At 50.7% G+C, this 6,873-nt stretch overlaps 1 protein-coding gene across 1 annotated transcript in view; it reads left to right on the top strand.

The window, feature by feature from the left end:
• The first annotated feature begins 5,852 nt into the window (after window positions 1–5,852).
• Chst12 (carbohydrate (chondroitin 4) sulfotransferase 12) overlaps window positions 5,853–6,873 on the top strand; it is a 28,175-nt gene continuing 27,154 nt past the window's right edge. Inside the window, exon 1 of the mRNA XM_005397875.1 lies at window positions 5,853–5,943. The gene's annotated coding sequence lies outside the window, so the exon portion shown is untranslated. The remainder of the gene's footprint in view (window positions 5,944–6,873) is intronic.

Below are 6,873 nucleotides of genomic sequence, written 5' to 3'. Positions count from 1 at the left end.
CAGTTTGGAGGTGTGCGAGCAGGTAAGCCCTGGTGTTGAGACCAGGGATCAGGTGGCAGCAGCTTCAGGACCTCTCCAGCTCTTTCTAAGAACATATCGTCTTACCACAGAAGGCTGGACACCCATGTCCCACGCCGGCTTGTTCTTCCCTTGCTTTTGTATGGGTTAGAGTCATAGTCCACTGAGCTTCTGTAAGAAAACACCACAGCTGATGACTTATGGCCTGCAGGCATTTTCTCTCAGCTTGGAAGCCAAGAGGTCTAAAATCAGGGTCCCAGCCTGGATGGGCTTCAGTAGGGTCTGCTTCTGGCTTGCAGACTGCTGACTTTGCTGTGTCTTCAGTGCTTTTATGGGGACACTAATCCCATTGGTGAGGGCTGCACCCTACTCACCAAACTGCCCCTGGGCCCCCTCTTAATGCCATTACTTTGAGATTATATTTCAACAGATGGATTTGAGAGGACACAAACATTTCACCCACTGCACTTGTTCTGTGTGTACTTGCAGTTCTTGGGTACATGGGTTGCCTCCTGGGGGGGTCCCCAAGCTTCCTGTCCACACCCCCAGGGTAATCCTTAGCACATGGAACAGGAGGACCCCAAGAGCCCCTCAGCCACGGCCCAGCTGCACCCCACCTTGGCCTTTGGGGACCCACATGGGACTGGCCCAGAGTCCCAGTACCTCCTCATTGGTGTAAGATGTAGCCCCATGTCATGTGGCCCCTTCCAGCCACATGGGCCACTGACAGGGTAAAGCAGGAGGCAGAGCAGGTCTGGTGGGACTGCGGCGTGGGGTGAGGTGCAGTGGCTCAGTGGCCAAAGCTTAGAGACTTGCAGAGGCTGGAGGGCCAGCCCAAGGTTACCTGGCTGCTGGGTGATGGCCTCAGCATCCGGGCCTGGCTTCCTAACACTGTTACCCCACTGTGCCCCCAGGACACTGGAGACAAGCGCGGTAGAGCTGTGTGCAGAGCTGTGTGTAGGGCTGTGTGCAGGGCCAGGCCGTGGAGCAGTGGGTACAACATTAATAGGGGAACTCTGTCCATTCTCCTTTTCTGGAAAGGCTGTGGCGACTCCAATTCCCACCCTGCTTTCTTCTCTGTCTCTCTCTCTCTCTCTCTCTCTCCCTCCCTTTTGGTGCCCGTAGCAACTGCAGTGCAGGAGTCACAGGAGTCGTTAGGGTCTTCTAGTTCCTCTGTCAGCAGAAACTGAAGATTCTTAGTCCATCTCTTGCCCAAGTCACACTTATTTCTATTTTTCCTCTGCTGCAACCCTGGTTACGAAAGCAGAAGCTGTTGTAGCTGGTAGGGGACCTAGAATACCTCAAACTGAAACACAAACAGAGGAGCCAGGGGTGCACCTCAGTAGCAGAGCACTTGCCTCGAATGTGAGGGCTGGGTGCCGGCTGAGCCAGGCTGTGGTCAGCCCGGGGGAGGTCACACCTTGCACAGGAGGTGGGTGGGGAGCACCAAAGGCGAGTGACCTTCACCACTGTGGGCACCTCCAGGGCAGAGCTGCCCCCAACCACCAGACGGACACTCTCCCCACCGAGGGAGCCACTCGGATGTGGTACAGCCTTGGCTCTGGAGTCAAAAATTTGAACTCTGGCCCTGACCCTGTCACTTACACAGCTGTGTACCTTCCCCAGTTGGTTGACTTCTCCAAATCCCTTCCTGATCTATAACCTGCAAAAAAAGTGTAGCTACTTCAGAGAAAGTAAGTAAAAATGTTTCCACTTGCTTTTAGCATCAGAATCCAGTTATTGACAGTGGAGGTAAAATCAACAAGATAAAAGTAACCATTTTAGAGTGAAGGATTCAGGAGCATTTAGTCCATCTAGGGTGTTGTACAACTATCACCTCAGCAAGTTCCAGGACATTTTCTTCACCCCAAAAAGGGACCTGCACCCATTACACAATGGCGGCACCTAACCCCATCCCAGTAAGGGGTGGTCTTGATCAAAGTCTAGGTCCAGACTTCCGAGGCCCTCTGTCCTTGCACTCAATAGATGTCTTTCAGAGCTTTGTTCAAATTTCCAATGAGGCTTTCCTAGCATGAACTTGGGAATCTGAACAAGGGGATAGTTTGGGAATTGCTGACTTTGAGCTCCTCCAAACACAGGCCCTCTCGGTCTGTGATTTCATTTAATCTTTATTTTGTACCACCTCTCAGTAACTAGCAGAATTTCAGCTGGGGGAAATGACATGTTAAGAGATTTTTGAACAAAGGCATCATTTATACATGGTAAAATGTACCTTTTGAATGCACAGCCTTATGGGTTTCAACAAAAGCATATGCCCGTGTAGCCACCACAACCCCCACAATAGGGAAATAGAACTGTGGAATCCCCCTAAATTTTCTCACACCCCTTCCAAAATCACTTCCTCCCAAGCTGGGCGTGGTGGTACATGCCTGTAATCCCAGCACTTGGAGGCTGAGGCAGGAGGATCACTGTGAGTTCAAGGCCAGCCTGGGCTACGTGAATGAGTTTAAGCCCAGCCTGAACTACATAGCAAGACCCTGTCTTGGAAAAAAAAATATTAAGAAAAAAGGAGAAGAAATCATTTTTTCCCTAGCCCCAGCCCTAGCCCAGAAGATACCTATCCCTGTGTTTTGCCTTTTCTAAAACATCCTGTAAATGGATTCATATGGTGGGAGAGCTAATTGCAGTCATCAACTCAGCTGAATTGAGAAACACGCAGGAAATTAGTAAAGCATACTGCTGGGTGTGTCTGTGTTTCCAGAAATGATTAAATCGTGAAGGCTCTAACTTCATCAGTAGGTTGATCCATGGCTGAGGTCATACTTTGATGGTGTTATTGGGAGGTGATGGAGATTTAGGAGGTGAGGTTTAGTTGGATGAAGATGCTCGCTGGGAGCAAGACCTTGGGCACTCCACCCTGATTCTCCCCTTCTCACTGTGCTTCCTGATTGCCACAAGGTGGGTGCCTTCCCTCCACCATGCGCTTCTACCATGATTCTGAGTCCGCTAACGATGGAGTGAAACCTCTGCAACCACGAGCCAAAATAAACCTCTCCTCCTTTAAACTATGTAAGGCATAATCACTAATGGAATTCATGGACTAGTTACCAATGGAATGGTTAGTAATGGAATAGTTACTAATACACTCATAGGTAACTTTAAAATTGGCTTCGTTTCCAACAAGCACAAAGCATCCGAAGGTGGCTGCACACACTGTCTCTTCATGGCTGTGTATTACATCCCATGGTGTGGTTGTGCCACAGTTTTATTCGTTCACTGGGTGCAGGACATCCGGGTTGTCTCCATTTAGGGAAAGTGAGAAAAGTTATGAAAACATTCAGATAGAAGTTTGTGTGGGGGCGCTGGGGATTGAGCTCAGTGGCACAGCGCCTGCCTGGCAAGCGCAAGGTCTTGAGTTCGATTCCCGGTACCGGAGAAAAAAAACAAAAACATAAAAAAAGAAGTTTTTGTGGGAATATAAATTTCATTTCCTTAGCTCAAGACCTAGAAGGGAGCCTGCTGGGTTGTCAGGAAGATGTTTATAAGAAGCAGTCGATCTTAGGGGCTGGGGATTTAGCTCAGCGGCAAAAGCGCCTGCCTGGCAAGCACAAGGTCGTGAGTTCAGTTCCCGGTACCAGAGAAAAAAACAAAACAAAACAAAAAATCAGTCGATGTTTCCAGAGGGACTGTACTATTCTGCAATCCTACCAGCAATGTAGGAGATGCGGCTGCTTTGCAGCTCCACCAGCATTTGGTCCTGTCAGACTTAAAATTTACTCTAACCATTCCGGTAGATAGTAACATTGCAAATGGCTTATTATGAGCTAGGCATGGTGGCATACACCTATAGCCCCAGCACTCTGGGGCTAGGACAATCACAAGTTGGAGCCCAACAATTTAGTGAGACCCTGTTTCCAAAAAAAAGTTTATTATGTAATTTTCTGACACATAATCTTATGGTTAAATTGTAATCCCAAAAATGATTACCCTGGAGTTTTAAATCCTAGTATATTAGAATACGTTACTATTTGGACACAGAGCCTTTAGAGAGATAAATGAACAAGTCGTTGGGATGGTCCTCATCTAATGTGACTGATGTCCTTACAACAAATGGGAAATCTAGAAAAAAATACAAAAAAAGCAAGTCTGGACATACAGGCAGGTACACTTAGAAGGAAGTTAGTGTGAAGAGACACAGAGAGAAAATAGCCCGGTACAAGCCCAGGAGGGGCCGGAACAGATTCTTTCCCCGACCTGTTGGCAGGAACCAGCCTGGCCAAGGCCCTGACTCCAGGCTGCTGGTCTTCGGAACCACGTGGAACAGGCTCCTGTGGCTGAAGCTCTGTGGTCTGTGTCATCCTGTCATGGTGGCCGGAGCACCCTGATGCACACACAACAACACAGGGGAAGGAGCTGTACACTCTGAATCCTTTTAATGGAACAATGTAACTGCCACCCATCTCCCAACCTTAGAACCAAGGAACCTGGGTGATCAAAAAATACGGTGAAAATTGTAAAAAGTAATTTGTAACTGTAAAAGATACATGGCTATGAGCTTCCCCCCCCCCCTTGCTTCAAACACATTTCTCGTCACTTTGTGAAGCACTTCTGGAAGTCTTCATTCATGTTTTTATGAGGTGTGATAAAAAATACAGTGAATGATGCTGTCTAGTGCCATCCACCAGAAAGGGAGGCTTGTAGGAATGTTACAGTGTGTCCTCATCCACCTTATTCACTGGATCTAGCACTGTGTAACTTCTGGCTCTTCCCCCAAAGTCAAAATGACTATGACTATGAAATGGAGGTGTTTTGAATCAATTCAGGTCATCAAGGCAGCCATGACAGCACAATTAAGGGCACTGCACAACAATGTTTTATAGTAGTACTGACTTTATAGTGCCCATTTACATGGTAAATTGAGTCAGGTGTCGTGGTGCACATGTGTAATCCCAGCACTCTGAGAGGCTGAGGCAGGAGGATCACAAACTTGAGCCGAGCCTGGGCAATTTAGCAAGATTCTATTTCAAAACTAAAAAACCTGAGGATGTAGCTCAATGTGAAGGCCTTGTGTGATGTATGTTTTACCACAATTTTAAAAACTCAATGCCAAGAATGATTATTGTATGCTTCCTCTATATTAGGCGCCTTGCGTGAGCACTTTGCACACATCTCATTTGAGTCTCAGAGACTCCTCACAAGGTAGTATCGTTACTCTTTTTTGTGGATTTGGAGACTATCTCATACAGGCTAAGTCATTTGCCAAGATCACACAGCGAGTCTAAAGCCCTAGCTGATGAGCGTCACAACCCTCTGCCAATGAGTTGAAACTCACCAACTTGTCTGGTAAGCAGCAGGAGTCCCATTAAGGCAGGGAGCCGGGTTTAGTTGGACTCCTATAATTCCAGCGCTCTGGAAGGCTGAGGCAGAGGATCGCAAATTCGAACCCAGCCTGGGCAATTTAGAGAGCCCTGTTTCAAAATTTAAAAATAAAAATAAACAAGGGTAGCTTTTAGCTCAGTACAAAGACCCTGGGCTCAACGCCTATATTGAGGGTGGAAAAAAGGGCCAGGTATTGGGACTATAGCTTAGGCAAGCCACACTCCAGACAGACTGCCCGGCAGATTGTACCCTGAGCTCTCTTGCCCCGCCCCCCCGGAAGGTTCGACGCCGTGGATTGGCTGCGGCAGAAGAGGCGGGGCTCCTGGTGGTTAGTGGGCGTGGCCGATCGCTGGCCGTAAATACGGCGCCACATGGCAGCGATTGGCAGGGGCGGGGCAGCGTGTGAGAGCGCAGGCGCATTGAGGGGGTGCGCCCCGGCTTCCGTGACTTCAGCCACAACTTCTCGCGAGAAGATAGTGGGGGCGGGGCTCTGGCGCCGGGGGTGGGGCTACGCTTCGGGAGGGTCAGTTAGTTGCGGAGCTATTTGGCAGTGGATTCGGCGAAGGATTCGGCGCGCGGATGCGGGTGAGGCCGGGGTCTCGCGGGCGTGCACGGGGAGTCGCAGCCAGGCGGAGGAGCGCGGGTCGGTCCCCTGGTCTGGGATGGGCAGGACCAGCGTGGCCCCGGGTTCGAGTCCCCACGCCGGCCCGCTGTGTGACCTTGGCCCAGCGCGCACCCTCTCTGAGCCCTCTCCTCGCGGGGAGGCGGGACCAGCAGGGTGCGTGGGAGTGAGTGCGGCCGCCTCACCTCCTGTCGCCCCTGTGGCAGACCGAGCACCCGGCCCTGCACTGTGGATGTTATCAGTTTTGTTCTTGGGCTTCTTGGTCCTCGGTAGCGGTTCCGAGACGACAAAGGTGCTGCAGTGTCCCCGGGTTCCCTTGCAGGAGGCTCGCTGTCCGCAGTCGGCTTCCGTCTGGCCAGGACTGTCCCCAGGCAGAGACTGTGCGGGTCCCACACCTCGTCCGGGTCTGCCGGGCGACTTTCTGCCCCTGAAGGCGGCTTCCCCTTTGCTGCCCACAAGCCGGGAGCTGTGCGGACGCCCGCTCGCAGGCCGGGCGTGGAAGAGCATCACTTAAATGACCCTGTGCTCCCAAAGCAGCATCCTGCCTCTTGGGCAGAAGGAAGCCATGCATTAGTGGCTAACAGTAGGATCTATCTTCTCTCTTGGGCTCATGGCCACCAAGACATCGCTAGCAAACGCTTGGCTCGGGCAGAGGTTCCGTCTGGCGGCGAGCACAACAAGCCGTAGTGTTTTCATAATTATTAAATTATTTATTTTATAATCCAGTGCTGGAGAGACTCGGAAGGCCGGGATGAATAAGAATGTGACCGCAGGCAGGGAGGATGCCAGTCTACGGCAGGGCTGCGGGTCCCCTCCCCGCCCCCACCGCAGGGCATGGTGTAGCCCTTCTCCGCGAAGTCTGGCATTGAGAATGTGAGCTAGTGTCTGGGTGA

The sequence above is a fragment of the Chinchilla lanigera genome, unplaced genomic scaffold (genome assembly GCF_000276665.1).
Source record: "Chinchilla lanigera isolate Chin_1 unplaced genomic scaffold, ChiLan1.0 scaffold00059, whole genome shotgun sequence".
Lineage (NCBI taxonomy): Eukaryota > Metazoa > Chordata > Mammalia > Rodentia > Chinchillidae > Chinchilla > Chinchilla lanigera.
This window is presented reverse-complemented; position numbering and strand designations above follow the sequence as displayed.